Source organism: Eurosta solidaginis, chromosome 3 (assembly GCF_040869045.1).
Source record: "Eurosta solidaginis isolate ZX-2024a chromosome 3, ASM4086904v1, whole genome shotgun sequence".
In the NCBI taxonomy this organism is placed as follows: domain Eukaryota; kingdom Metazoa; phylum Arthropoda; class Insecta; order Diptera; family Tephritidae; genus Eurosta; species Eurosta solidaginis.
Window position 1 is genome coordinate 177,332,724 of NC_090321.1, and position 13,893 is coordinate 177,346,616.

The window sequence follows — 13,893 nt, forward strand, 5'->3', positions numbered from 1 at the left end:
ACCCTAATGGACTTATTCTTCCATAGATAGAAAATTAGAAGTATTTACTAAAGGAAGCAAATGTTTTTTTTAATTGAACTTAATTTTGGGCCCATCACTTTTTCTTTAAACCACTTAGAGGCATAGTCATAGTCAAAATAAAATAAGTTTTAAATTTAGCTGCAGCTTTTTGACAGATAACCTCCGAAGAGATTTTAGGCCGATCTTCTTTTTGACAGATAGCTCATAGAAAATTTTGTCAAAAAGCTGCAACTAAATCTAAAACCTATTTTATTTTGACTATAACTATGCGCCTTAGTATTCTCTTTTAAAATTGGTTAATTCCTTGGTTTCCTTTTTTCAAAAATAGTTTGTGACCATTACAAGTCTTTGACAAAAAATCTAGAAGAGTTATGACTTTGATGCCCCAGTTTTTTACTCCAGAGGTGAAAATGCCGAGTAAATTTTTAGCGACATGTTGTAGCAACTAAAAATTACAGTGATGATGGCGCCACGACGAACACGAGCTACTATACAAAGTATAATCGAAACAGCTGTCGTTTTGCCGGTTTTGCGGTTGCGTGCTGAAAAAGTTGAACGAATGTTTAGGTAAATATATCCTACTGCGTCAAAATCCAAAAAATCCAAGTTACGTGAAAAAGACTATAGAACTTCCGTTTCGGTTCGTTAATGTGTAAGTAATTTAGTCCATAAGATTTATTATACTCAGCGTGCTTTGCAAACAGAGTATATTAACTTTGATTGGATAACCGTTGGTTGTACAGGTATAAAGGAATCGAGATAGATATAGACTTCCATATATCAAAGTATCAAAACAAAATTTGGTTGAGCCATTTCCGTCCGTCCGTCTGTCCGTTAACGCGATAACTTGAGTAAATTTTGAGGTATCTTGATGAAATTTGGTATGTAGGTTCCTGGGCACTCTCTCAGATCGCTATTTAAAATGAACGATATCGGATTATACCCACGCCCACTTTATAGATATCGAAAAACAGATAAAATGCGATAATTCATTACCAAAGATGGATAAAGCGATAAACTTGGTAGGTGGGTTGACCTTATGACGCAGAACAGAAAATTAGTAAAATTTTGGACAATGGGCATGGTACCGCCTACTTTTAAAAGAAGGTAATTTAAAAGTTTTCCAAGCTGTAACTTGGAATTCGTTGAAGATATAATGATGAAATTTAGCAGGAACGTTACTACTATTACTATATATGCGCTAAATAATTATTCGCAAATTCGGATGAAGAACACGCACACTTAAAAAAAAATGTTTTTTAAAGTAAAATTTCAACAAAATATTGAATATCTTTACAGTATATACATAAGTAAATTATGTCAACATTCAACTCCAGTAATGATATGGTGCAATAAAATACAAAAATAAAAGAAAATTTCAAAATGGGCGTGGCTCCGCCCTTTTTCATTTAATTTGTCTAGCATACTTTTAATGCCATAAGTCGAACACAAATTAACCAATTCTTGTGAAATTTGATATGGGCATAGATTCTATGACGGTAACTGTTTTCTGTGAAAATGGGCGAAATCGGTTGAAACCACGCCCAGTTTTTATACACAGTCGACGGTCTGTCCTTCCGCTTAGCCGTTAACACGATAACTTGAACAAAAATCGATATATGTTTACTATACTTAGTCCTCGTACTTATCTGAACTCACTTTATCTTGGTATAAAAATGGCTGAAATCCGACTATAACCATGCCCACTTTTTCGATATCGGAAATTACGAAAAATGAAAAAATGTTATAATTCTATACGAAATACAAAAAAAGGGATGAAACATGGTAATTGGATTGGTTTACTGACGTAAAATATAAATTTAGAAAACAACTTTGTAAAATGGGTGTGACACCCACCATATTAAGTAGAAGAAAATGAAAAAGTTCTGCAGGGCGAAATCAAAAGCCCTTGGAATCTTGGCAGGCATACTGTTCGTGGTATTACATATATAAATAAATTAGCGGTACCCGACAGATGATGTTCTGGGTCATCCTGGTCCACATTTTGGTCGATATCCCGAAAACGCCTTCACATATACAACTAAAGGCCACTCGCTTTTAAAACCCTCATTAATACCTTTAATAGGTATCGTAAAAACAAATTCTGGAGCCACCCCTGGTCCACCTTTATTGCGATATCTGGAAAAGGCTTCCACTTATAGAACTATGGCCCACTCCCTTTTAAAATACTCTTTAATACCTTCCATTTGATATCCATGCCATGCACATTCCAGGGTTACCCGAGGTTCATTTTCCTACATGGTGATTTTCCCTTATTTTGTCTCCAAAGCTCTTAGCTGAGTATGTAATGTTCGGTTACAGCCGAACTTAGCCTTCCTTACTTGTTAATATAAAATTTAATTTGGATTGACTTGTTATTAAAGTAAAATTATTAAATTTATGCAATTCCTATTTTTCATCCTAGCAGAAGGAAAATGGGAAGGGCAACGAGACTTCTATCGACAACCTTCTGTGTAGACATGGAAAACTTTAGCGGAACATAAAGATTGGGGAAGGTCCTACATATGTATTTATATACGCATAATAATTCAACGACTGATAGAGAAGAATAATGGTGGTAAAGAAGAATAGTAGTGAAAGAGCTTTTTGTCTATATTTTTCTTCATCGGATGAAACTTGCATTCCGACCACGAAGCGAGTGGCGCCAAAATCAAAGACTTATGCTAAAGTCGAGTGGGTGTGGGCGCAAACACATATTAAGTCGAATATGCATGAAACGCTTCCCTGCAAAAATCGTTGGATCATGTGGTCCACTTGAGTCATACTGGAGTACTTACCATTATACTCCACTGTAATGCAGCAATGGACCACAACACATGTTTCGATACGAACATATTAAAAGCCGATCATTGATCGTTTTTAACGATTGTAATCACTACACGATGTTTATTCATGTGGGTACTCCATGGATTACTCTGATGTAATGCTGAGCTGGAGTAGATGGTCCAGTCCTAGGACATCGCAGTGTTAATTGGACCATATTTTTTGTATGAATTGTGGTTAATTTTGGAGCACTCGCTTGGTCCATAGCGAGTACTCCATACATGCATGCATGAAGTACTCGCGATATTTAGGGGCAGATTATGTATAACGCAACGAGTCATATTTTCTTTTCTGATTGCCTTTGTGAAATTTTCTTATTATATAGTGGTGAATGTGAATTCCAGTGAATGGACGCATAGTGTCACGGCGTCGTATATGTATAATCCGGCTGTTAATATAGCTTTTTTTCAGTTTACACTTTAGCTGCAGTCTGTAAGAAACCTGTATTTCATAGACTTATGCCCGGTTTTTCAGTGCGAGTTTAAACTACAGTTAAAGTTGACTAGAATTTAACCCTGCCACTTCGGTCGCTTAAGCAGAGATGAGCATTAAAATTTTATGTTACCGAACAAAGTGGCAAGGTTAAACTCTAGTCAACTTTAACTGTAGTTTAAATTTGCAATGGAAAACCGGGCATTAATATAAAAATAACTAGGAGATATAAAGTCTCCAACTAGAATAGCAAAAAGCTAGGAGAAACAGTACAAAACATCCAAAAGTCATTCTAGACAAAAAGTTGTTTTGAACCAGTTTGAAAGAGGAGTAAAGGAAACCTCCACTGCGCTGAAATAAATTCTGTAAGTGTGGGCTATCGCCTTTCCTTTCTTATTGTGTATGTATAGCGGTTGTGAAGCTCATAATGTTTTACGGAGTCATGGTTTGGTTGACAGTTTTACAACGAAAAAAAAAAATATAAGTATAAAGAAACTACAGTGGATATGTAGATTATCAACATTATTATTAATTGCTTAAGCGATTTTGGCCGTCTCGTAAAGAGTTATGCCAGTTATCCCTGTTTAGCGAAAGCTGATGCCAATTAGGGAACGGCCAGCAGCCGAAATTCTACAGACGATTCCCGAAGGAGAGCGGAACAACTATGAAGCATTGATGGCCGCTGTAGAACCACGTTATGGAAGCGGGCATAGAAAACAGATATTCTAAATTGAGTTGCAAAACCGCTACCAAAAGGCAAATGAGACATTGCAGGAGTTTGCTTCAGATATTGAAAGATTGGCTCATCTTGCAAATGAAAAAAAAAAAAAAATCCAGAGTTTCATAAATGGCATACGAGATGTGGAAACGACGCGGGCTACATATGCGAATCCAAAACTAACATTTGCTGAAACGGTATCGCATGCACTGACTCAGGAAACAGTTTCACTTTTGAGTAAGCCAGCGTACAAAGCTCGCCGTGTGGAAGTAGAAAGGCCAATGTGGGTATACGCAATATTGGAGGCGCTGAAAGGATCGCAAAAGCGGAGTGGAAGAGTTATCAAATGCTTCAAATGCGAGAAGCCCGGTCACATTGCACGTCATTGCGATCTTGGTCCTAACAGTTCCAACAATCTGGGTGGCCGTAAATGCAAAGCTGGAGGAGATGAGCAAGAGCGAGTAAGATGTAGAGATCGAGAGCTAGATCCAGCTATTGAATGTCCTGTGATATCTGTGTAGCAAATTGGAAGGAAATCAGGCAGTCTTACCGTCAGAGGGAATGTGGATGGCAAGGAGAGTGTACTGACTGTAGATACGGGCGCATCTCATTCCTTGATTCGATCTGATTTAGTCAACAGGAGAGTAAAACCGTTACCTGGAGCAAGGTTGCGTACGGTCACAGGCGAGTGTAACCAAGTCCAGGGAGAAGTGATATGTGAAGTCCTAATTGGAAAGGTCATGGTTCTACACAAATTCGTTGTGGCGGAGATCGTTGATGAAGTCATATTGGGAGTGGACTTCTTAGTTGACCATGATATCAGGATCGATATGCCAAGAAAGATTATGTGCTATGAGAACCAGGATGTTCCACTTAACTACAGTTTGGAAGAAGGGTTCAGCAGTAATCGAGTGCTGGTGAAAGAGATCCGACAAAAACCGCAAAAGTCAAAGGCAGCAGATCGGGCAAGGGTTGATGGAACGAATGGGCCAAACAAATCAAAACCCAAGGTACCTGTGAGAGAAACACTGGCATTGAAAAGCCCTAACGGACGTACTAAAACGAAGGAAAGAATTTCGCAGAAAGAATGCAAGGGTGGTTTCAAGCCAGGGCACACTACTGTTGTGAAGCGTCGGAACGATACTGATTATGCAAAGCAAATCCGTCCAGCGCAAGATCTACGAAGTAGTTCATTGGCCAAACAACAGAGTGTGAAGGAACGAACCAGGGTATTGAGCAGTACGATGAAACACAGGTACGATGAGAACAATAATTCGAAGGTTTCTTGGCGGGAGATTTGGTACTGTTATACAACCCTCACCGGCGGAAAGGTGTTCCATCCAAATTTCGGTGCAGTTGGGAAGGCCCGTACAAAGTTGTGAAGAAGATCAGTGACACCATCTACCGTATACAAACAATTGGGAAACCACGAAGTAGAAGGGTGGTTCATTTGGAGATGCTAGCAGCGTTTAGATCGAGAGATCTAGGTGGAGGCAGTGTTACGAATGTTAGCGGCATTAAGGGGTACTGCTATCTCTATGCCGATGCTATGCACATCAATAATTTAATCATTTTGTCTACACCTATGTACGTACACGCAGCGGAGAAGAGATGCACAAACACATGCAGATATCTGAGATGCTCCTTAAGGTATGAAATTGTGATTGTGGAAGTGTCGCTCACACATACAAGCGCATGGGGTATGAGAGAAGCTATAAAAATTAAACATCTGTAGTTGTAGCTGAGAAATTTATAACTAACTAGTAAGTTCTGGAGTTAGAAAAGCCTAGAAATATGCAACGAGGAGGTCGGACAGTATAAAAAGGCGACAACAGTAGAGGCGAGTAATCAGTTTCATTTGAGCTATCAATCAGTTTGGTTATTAAGCTATTCGTTGCAAAGTATAAGTGTTATTGTGAAGTACTTTAATAAAGGCCATTTTTACATTATTCAATATTGGAGTTATTTATTCAACAGTTTAGCGATACGAACGTTGGCAGAATATTGCAAATAAGGGGAATTGCAGTAAATTCGTTACAATATTTTGTGATTATTTCTCATCCATCCTTTTTTTAATCCTTCAAACTTTAAATTAACGAAATTGTACGCATAATATTTAATATTCAATCAGCTTGGTATTGAAAGGAAAACATACAACGTAGAGAGACATTGAGGATTAAATGACTTACTATTTTGTCCTTAACAGTTAAAATAATTATCTGCTTTGTTTAAGCTAAAACATTTCTTTTATATGCTACATATGGGTGATTCTCCGCGAGCTTGCAGTTTTGTGTCTTTTCGAAATTTGACCTATATTAAAGCATTTTCTAATATTTAAATTATGTAATTGAGTTAAAATTATGTTTATTTTAAAGTTTCATGTTGAATTTTAATGACTGGTCATCAGTTTTATGAAGTTATAGTTCATAATACCCTACAAATATCACAACCGTGGCATGTGTGAATTTTGATCAGCAAGTGTCCCCGCATATTTCCATTTAATGTATGCAGTGTTAAAATAACTAATATCCACTTTTAAACACTGAAGAACTGGAAAAACGGTACGTATCAAAATATCGTGTCAAAGCCGTGGCACTTGTATTTTTGTAGTTTCAAGTTAAAAGCCCCGACACAGAAGCACTTTTTCATATAGATGAGTCTAACACAATCTTAAGCATTATGAGTACATTGCACGCATTTTTATGGAGAACGGTAGAATGAGCGACACTGGCGCCATCTGATATTGAAAAGTAGCCATCTCCCAAATTTTGTTACAAGCAAAGAATAAGAAGAAGAATGTGACATTTGTTTTGGTTAATCGTGTTGACACACTTTGCAAGTGAAACTATTTTTTCCACTGGTTGGTAAAATTTAAAACATTTTTCGCAAGTAAAAACTGTAATATAACAAATTAATACGACACAAAATATGTTAGCAAGTATCTTTGTTGTATAGGGAGAATGTTTATAACAATGCTTTGCGAAATTTTTAATGTGAATGGGCAAGGCGAAATAAACTTCAATTGCCAAGTCTGAAGTTCTTTCATATTTACAAACATCTTGGTTGATTGTGGCGATATTATTGGAATGCATAAGCTTGTGTTAAACGCATCTTTATGAAAAATGTCATTGTGTCACGGCCTTAAGTGCCGTCTATTGTACCATTTTTCTTTAAAGTTTGCTGACATAACCTTAAAATTTTACGGAAAATCTTGCGAGTCATACTAGCCTTTTTAATGAGCAATTTATTGTCAAAATGTCACAACCGTGGCAGGTTTCAGTATCAAGAACAGAAATTAATAGCTGTAGCTCGTCCACTTTGGGAATGTTTTTTAGCTATAAAAACTCATAGAAAAATGATTAAAAATATTTGAAAATTCCAAAATTTTGGGTTAGTAAAACTGAGAGCTCGCGGAGAATCGCCCATATATATGTAGATATTTGGTAAGGTACACAAAAAAAAGAAAAATAAATGTAATTTTACGCCGAGCGTCTCTTTCAATTTGCGTCGTGCTCCTTTTATTTTTCCTACAAACTGGAACTATATGCCGACTCCGAACGGCATCTGCAAGGCAAATTAGTTTTCACTGTGAAGTTTTTCATGCATAAATACACTCGGAGTATTTGCTAAGTCACTGCCGAGGAGCGACCCTGCTTAGAAAGACTCCTCAAATTGAAAAAAACTTGCTTCTGACATTTTTTATGTTGCTTTACCCGGGGCGTAAACCCAGGATATCGGAGGGTGGGTGGAGCACGCTACCATCACACCACGGCAGCCACCGTTTTCACACAGAAACTTAATGATCTCCTTTCACCTTCTAATGAAATCGTAAATTTTTTGCTTTCACACAGAAGTAACTGCTCGATTAGTATGAAGGATGAAATGTCAAGCGAATAAAATGACAATGCTATATGACAGACAATCATGGCGGAACGATACAAGGTGGCAGCATGGTGACATACCTACAAACAAACAAAATTCCATGTACTTGTAAATTCGATGGGCAAATGTCAAAATCGTACTGCGGCGGTAGTTGATGTATCAAATCAAATAGAAAAGGTTATAATCAGCTGTTCGATGCGGCCACCTTGTATCGTTCCGCCATGCAGACAATGACATTTACTTTGACAAATGACATTTTTAAGCACTGAACACACCAAAAACTAAAAAGTGGAACGCTGCCAACAGAGTTGCATTGTGCTTTTGACTTCATTAGGCATTCGATTAGCTACTAATGAAATAATTATATATTCGAATTTTGTAGGGAAGATTGAGCTCAATAAGCGTCTTAATGTAGAAAACTGCCTTTATTATTCAATAAGCCGTCTGTGTGAAAAAAGTATAAGGGTGTTCCAAATAAAATAATTTATTGATAAAATTCGAAGTGAAGTACTAAATTACCATACAAAAAACAACGAAATGTGATAAAAGGCGGCCACTCAATGCTGCAGCGAAAGGACTGAATAATCTACATATGTATGTATATCAGAGACCAGATAGAGTAGAGAAATTTAGCCGATATCGCGTCATCGATTTTTCGATAGGATTTGGACTCAGGAAAAAAAGTTCCACTAAGCATACCATACGAAATTTCATTTTTTTGGCTTTTTTTAGACTTTGGCTGTGTTAAACGCCAACGTTTTTAGCGTATATTTTTAGGTCGGACAGGGGTATGAAAATTTTACAATCAAATGAAAATTTTTTTAGTAGGTCATGAAAAAAACCTTAAAAATCAAAGTGCACAAAATTCAAAAAAATTAAATTTCGCAGGCTCGAAAATTATTTTTTTGGGTATGCGTAGTGGAACTTTTTCCTGAGCCCAAATCCTATCGAAAAATCGATGGCGCGATATCGGTTAATAAATCGACCCACCCTAATGCACAGTCATATAGGCAGCCCAAAAGCTTGAATTGTAATGAATCAGAGAACTTTGAACGAACTGTTTACGTATTCGTAAATTACGGCAGAAATACAACGGCAGCTGCAAGTTTGCTAAATTTGGCTTCTGGGAATATCAGTGATTGGACACGTGCTTTCATGTACATACATATATATATCTCAGTAGCTACGGCTGCATGAATGTGTTAGTCTGATTATCAGCATACACTGTCACCGCAAATTGGTTAGCCCAAAGCATTGAACGCCAAACTGGGCAAGCTGCTCTCCACACAATCAGTAGCGCACCAAGCATGAAGATCGTTTGGCAAATATTTGCAAATTACGACCGTATCGATATAAACAACAACATAATGCAAACCAACAAATGAAAAGCGTACCAAGTACGCTTACACACCAGTGTTGTCACTTCTAAAATCTATTTAGTGGTAGATTTTCAAAAAAAAGGGTGGTAGATCTCCAAAAAATAGTGGTAGAATTTTCAAAAACATTGAAACCAATTTTTTTTAAATTATTATTAATCAACCATTAAAACGAACATAAAAACTTCAAGTGCATTAACAACATACATATAAACATATGTATGAAGAGTATGTATATACTGTATAGGCTTTAGACCTTATCAAATAAAAAAATATAATTAAATAATAGTGGGACTCTCACCTAGTTTTTAATTCTGAAGTTAGTAGTCGGTAGTTTTTAGGCGTTTTTTTAAAGAAACTATTTGAATAAGTATCAAAGAACTAGTCTTAAAAGTATGAACATTTTTTTACTACAAAAACCTTAACAGCTGAAATTGATAATCAAATGTGCACTACCGTCCAAGAACTTTAACAAACCATGTGTGGATACGACTAAAATTAATTTACAGTCTTCGAATATTCCATTTTTATAACACATAGTTCAAACATATAATAATACTACTAAGAAACCTTAAAATAACAAATTACTTCAATGGTATTCAACGAATACCAATAGCCCAAATCTAATGAAAGATTGTGCATTAAAACAATTTATTTTTTAAATCTTACAACTTACATCCATGACATCGAAGACATCCATCGGATACTGCAATCGACGGCTGAGTGGAATATCGCTCGTATCTCGGCTGTCAGTTCGAGAACGCCCTATCTGAGAATGTTTTTCAAAAACACCATATTTCAGTTTTTCTTTTGAAAACGACCTATCTCAGAACTCGATTGGAGAACACCCAAAATGTTTTTCATAAACGTTCCAGCTTATGTCACAAATTTATTAAATTTAAGCTGAGATAGATCGTTCTTGAAACAAGTTCTGAAATAGGGCGTTATTCCAAAATTTTCTGGGATAGGTCCTTTTCGAAATGGCGGCAGAGATACGGCGATATTCCACTCAGCAGTCGAAAAATCAGATTATTACAAAGTTTTTGGCACGAATTTCTCATCAATAAAGTTAAATTTTACATAAAATTGTATATGTTCTTTCGAAGGTACGTAAGTATTATAAAAATCACACATTTCTTTAGTGAAAATTTGATTTTCCACACATAATATATTCAGAGGATTTCTCTTACAAGATTTAATTGCATTCATTAGTGAGAACAATCTTTCAGCGCCAGCAGTGCTATGGGGAAGGACTGCGAAATTGCACATATGTATATGCCGATAATTCAGCAAACATAAAATCATCGCAGACATTTTTTTCATTTTTTAGCGTAGTCCAAGTGTGACCAAGTCGTAATTTTAGGTCATTGTGAGCATCTTAAAGAACATAGTTAAATGCAGTCAAATAAAAAAGTGGTAGATTTTAAAAAAAAAGTGGTAGGAGTGGTAGATCCGGATTTTAGTCTAAATAGTGGTAGATCTACCACTAAAGTGGTAGAGTGACAATACTGTTACACACATCAAATTTAAATCAACCAACACAAAAACATACAAACATACACACATAGAAAATAACTGCAACGCAACTTTTGTCTAGCGCCACTGCAATGACCGCTGCTTTTACTCGACATGCTAATATATTTGCCTACAGACATACATATCTACACAAGTATATGGTGATTGTAGATTTGGTCAATATGCGACCAAGTTTTGAAAAGTACACGCTCAGCATTGAAATAGCTTATGACCAAGTGTTTGTGGCAAAAACTGTAACATATTTTTTGTTACTATGGGTTGAATAAAAATTTGTGTGTATGAATGTACACAAGTTCTTATGTAGGTACTCGAACAACATTATCTAGTTTGATTTTTCGGCTGCCTAAACCTGAATTGATCTTTGGCGGAATATTAGAGTGAATGTGAACAAAACTTTGGATGAGGAACTTCTACTTCGCGACGAGCTAGGAGAAATAAGCTCATATTAGAATGATACAAGCCAAAAGGACAACACAGCTTTTCGAAGCCTACCGCAGGGGATTTGAGAAGGGAAGCCCTATTCAGAGGGACGGTAGTGTTCCTGCGGTGGGAAAGTGACTTCGCCGCCAAGTATTGTCGTTCACGGCTATGACCAAGGCTTGCGGCTACGCTCTAATAGATGATGTGGCCGATGTGAATAAAGTTAAGCACGAGCAGTTACAACAACAAAACCAAAGTGGACAACGACTCGTTCTATGACGAACTCTGAAAGACATACCGTGACTAAACCCGCCATGACTTCAAAATCATGCTTGACGACTAAAAATACAGGATGAAAAACCAGCCTCCGCTGGCTGACTTCGTCGCTGCTCGAAATATAATCATTTGCAGTACCAGGTTCCAACAGAAAATTATATGTACATCAAGTTGATTGGCTGATGCCTGATCGAAGAACATAAAACCCAATTGATCAGGTCGTTGTCGATGGCAGGCATAGTTTTAGTGTCCTGTATGTGCACATTCAATGAGCTCCAAATATCAACTTGGACCAATACCTGGTAGCATAAGATATGCACACTCATCTGTGCGGAGAAAAAAGTGCACGCAATGATCCAAATAAAGTTTGCAGTCGAAAAGCTACTGAAGGAACAGACAGCAGATGATTTTTTCATTAGGCTTGCACATCTGCTCGCTGAGAGCATCTCAAACCTGTAAGTCTTTCATTATATCCATCCTAATGTATAGGTTGGAATCATGGATGGTGTTGCAAAAAAGTGGGACATTCCCCGTAAGGTTTATGGTCCTGGGGCGATGCCAACGGTGTGTTTTGAAGTAGGTTTAATGATGAGCTGTATGAGATTTACACAGATATAAAAAAATATTTAAATTTGCGTGCTGCTACTTTCTTCAGTTTTCCCAACAAATTGGCGAAATGGTACATCTTTTATGTTTTTAAAGTGGCCTTTTCTAATACTTGAACCCAGGGCAATCGGTTAGCTAGGGGAACAGGCTATTATCACACCACGGCGGCCGCCGTGCGCAACGAATAAAAACTCAAAGGCTAGGCCGGGTTATGGGAATGAGAAAGACGCTCCGGCTCAGAAAGGATTCCTGACGGCACTCGTATTTGGAAGAAGAGGAGCTGCGAGGTGGCGAAAACCTTAGACTGCCGCGAGTTGTTAAGCTTAACGCAAAGTTATGAAGATCATGTTGGGTCTCAAAGATAGCATATATATGTACATATGTATTTCATATGAAATTCGAATTTTCAAGATTGCTCCCTTCTGGTGGCACTGTAAACGAGTAAAGAATCGATGATTATCATTCAATATGGTGCCCTCATTAAGTTTTAAGCATTTCGTTCTGGTTGCTGTGCTGCGCGGCTATGGAGCCGGGCCCAAGTAGCGCTCTAGGCGCCATTTTGATGCACTTTCTCCTGGAACCAATTATATGTTGGCTGATGTACCCTGCGTATTGCTTTACTCAAACCACTTGGTTAAAACTATGAACTTACTTGTCCTTGATGCGGCAGTTTGACACCGCCCTTAAGTCGGGAAACACATAGTTGCCTAGGGTTCGGGACCGAAAGTTCGCGAGGGCTGGGCACTCGCAGAGGAAGTGGGTAACCGATTCCTCGGCACCTTCCTGTCTACAGCTCCTACACCTCTCATTGTAGGGGATACCCATTATACTCGCGTGCGGGCCAAACGGCCAGTGCCCTGTAATAGTGGCCGTGATTCTGTATATTTCCTGCCTAGACCTATTCAGCAGATCATCGGTTCTTTTCTGGTTGTACTCTGGCCAGATTAGTTTGGTGGTTCTACAGGTGTCCGTATAGTACCAATCCCGGATTGCTATTTTCCTAAGATAGGTGACAATGCCTCTTTTAATTGATGTGAGTGGTCGATGCATCGCGACTGCTTCCGTGATGTCTAACGATGCTCCCGCCTTTGCTATTTCATCCGCTTTTTCGTTGCCGTCAATGTTCCTGTGGCCGGGTACCCAGCTGAGTGTTATAGCTGCCTGGTTAGCTGCTTCAGGTAGCACCCTCTTACAGTTCTCGACGGATTTTGAGGATGTGTACGGTGATTCTAGCGCTTTTAGCGCCGCTTGACTGTCGGAGTATACGACTACCTCACCGTCTATCCGGTTCTGCAGCAGGAAGATGCAGGCCCTCTCTATTCCTTGCAGCTCTGCTTGGAAGATGCTAGCTGTGTTTGGAAGGCGGATGGGGATTGCGACATTTAGTTGGTTGGAGAAGACACCTGCGCCGACGCCGCAGTCCATTTTGGATCCGTCAGTGTAGAGTGAGGTGACCCCCCCCCCCCCCCCCCCCCCAGCCAACTTTGTCGGCTGGCCAATCCGAGAGTAGTGGCGAGAGGACCCCGCCCTGTGGTGTACCTCTACAAACTTTGTGGGCCATTGTCACTGAGCCCATATCCGCTTGTATGGTTCTGTTTTCCAGCATTGATTGAGTCCATCCACAAATGTGGTTGTTAACTCCGGCCCTCTGCAGGGCTTTCACAATTGCGCCGGTTTCGATGTTGTTGAAGGCGCCTTCTATATCTAGGAAAGCTGCTAGTGTGAATTGTTTGTAGTGTAGTGATCTTTTCACAAGGCCCCTTAGCTCATGGAGGGCGGTCT

The 13,893-nt window shown here is 38.5% G+C and overlaps 1 protein-coding gene and 1 long non-coding RNA gene across 12 annotated transcripts in view; one reads left to right on the forward strand and one right to left on the reverse strand.

Moving 5' to 3' along the window:
- The window catches only part of LOC137244683 (uncharacterized), a 163,299-nt gene that overhangs the window by 113,160 nt on the left and 36,246 nt on the right, over positions 1-13,893 (forward strand). Inside the window, exon 3 of one of the 2 annotated variants that reach the window (XR_010951157.1) lies at positions 350-588. The exons of the other annotated variant lie outside the window; for it this stretch is intronic. This is a non-coding gene — a long non-coding RNA (uncharacterized lncRNA). The remainder of the gene's footprint in view (positions 1-349; positions 589-13,893) is intronic. 2 annotated transcript variants of the gene reach the window in all.
- The window catches only part of LOC137244680 (uncharacterized), a 416,557-nt gene that overhangs the window by 9,163 nt on the left and 393,501 nt on the right, over positions 1-13,893 (reverse strand). The window lies entirely within an intron of this gene.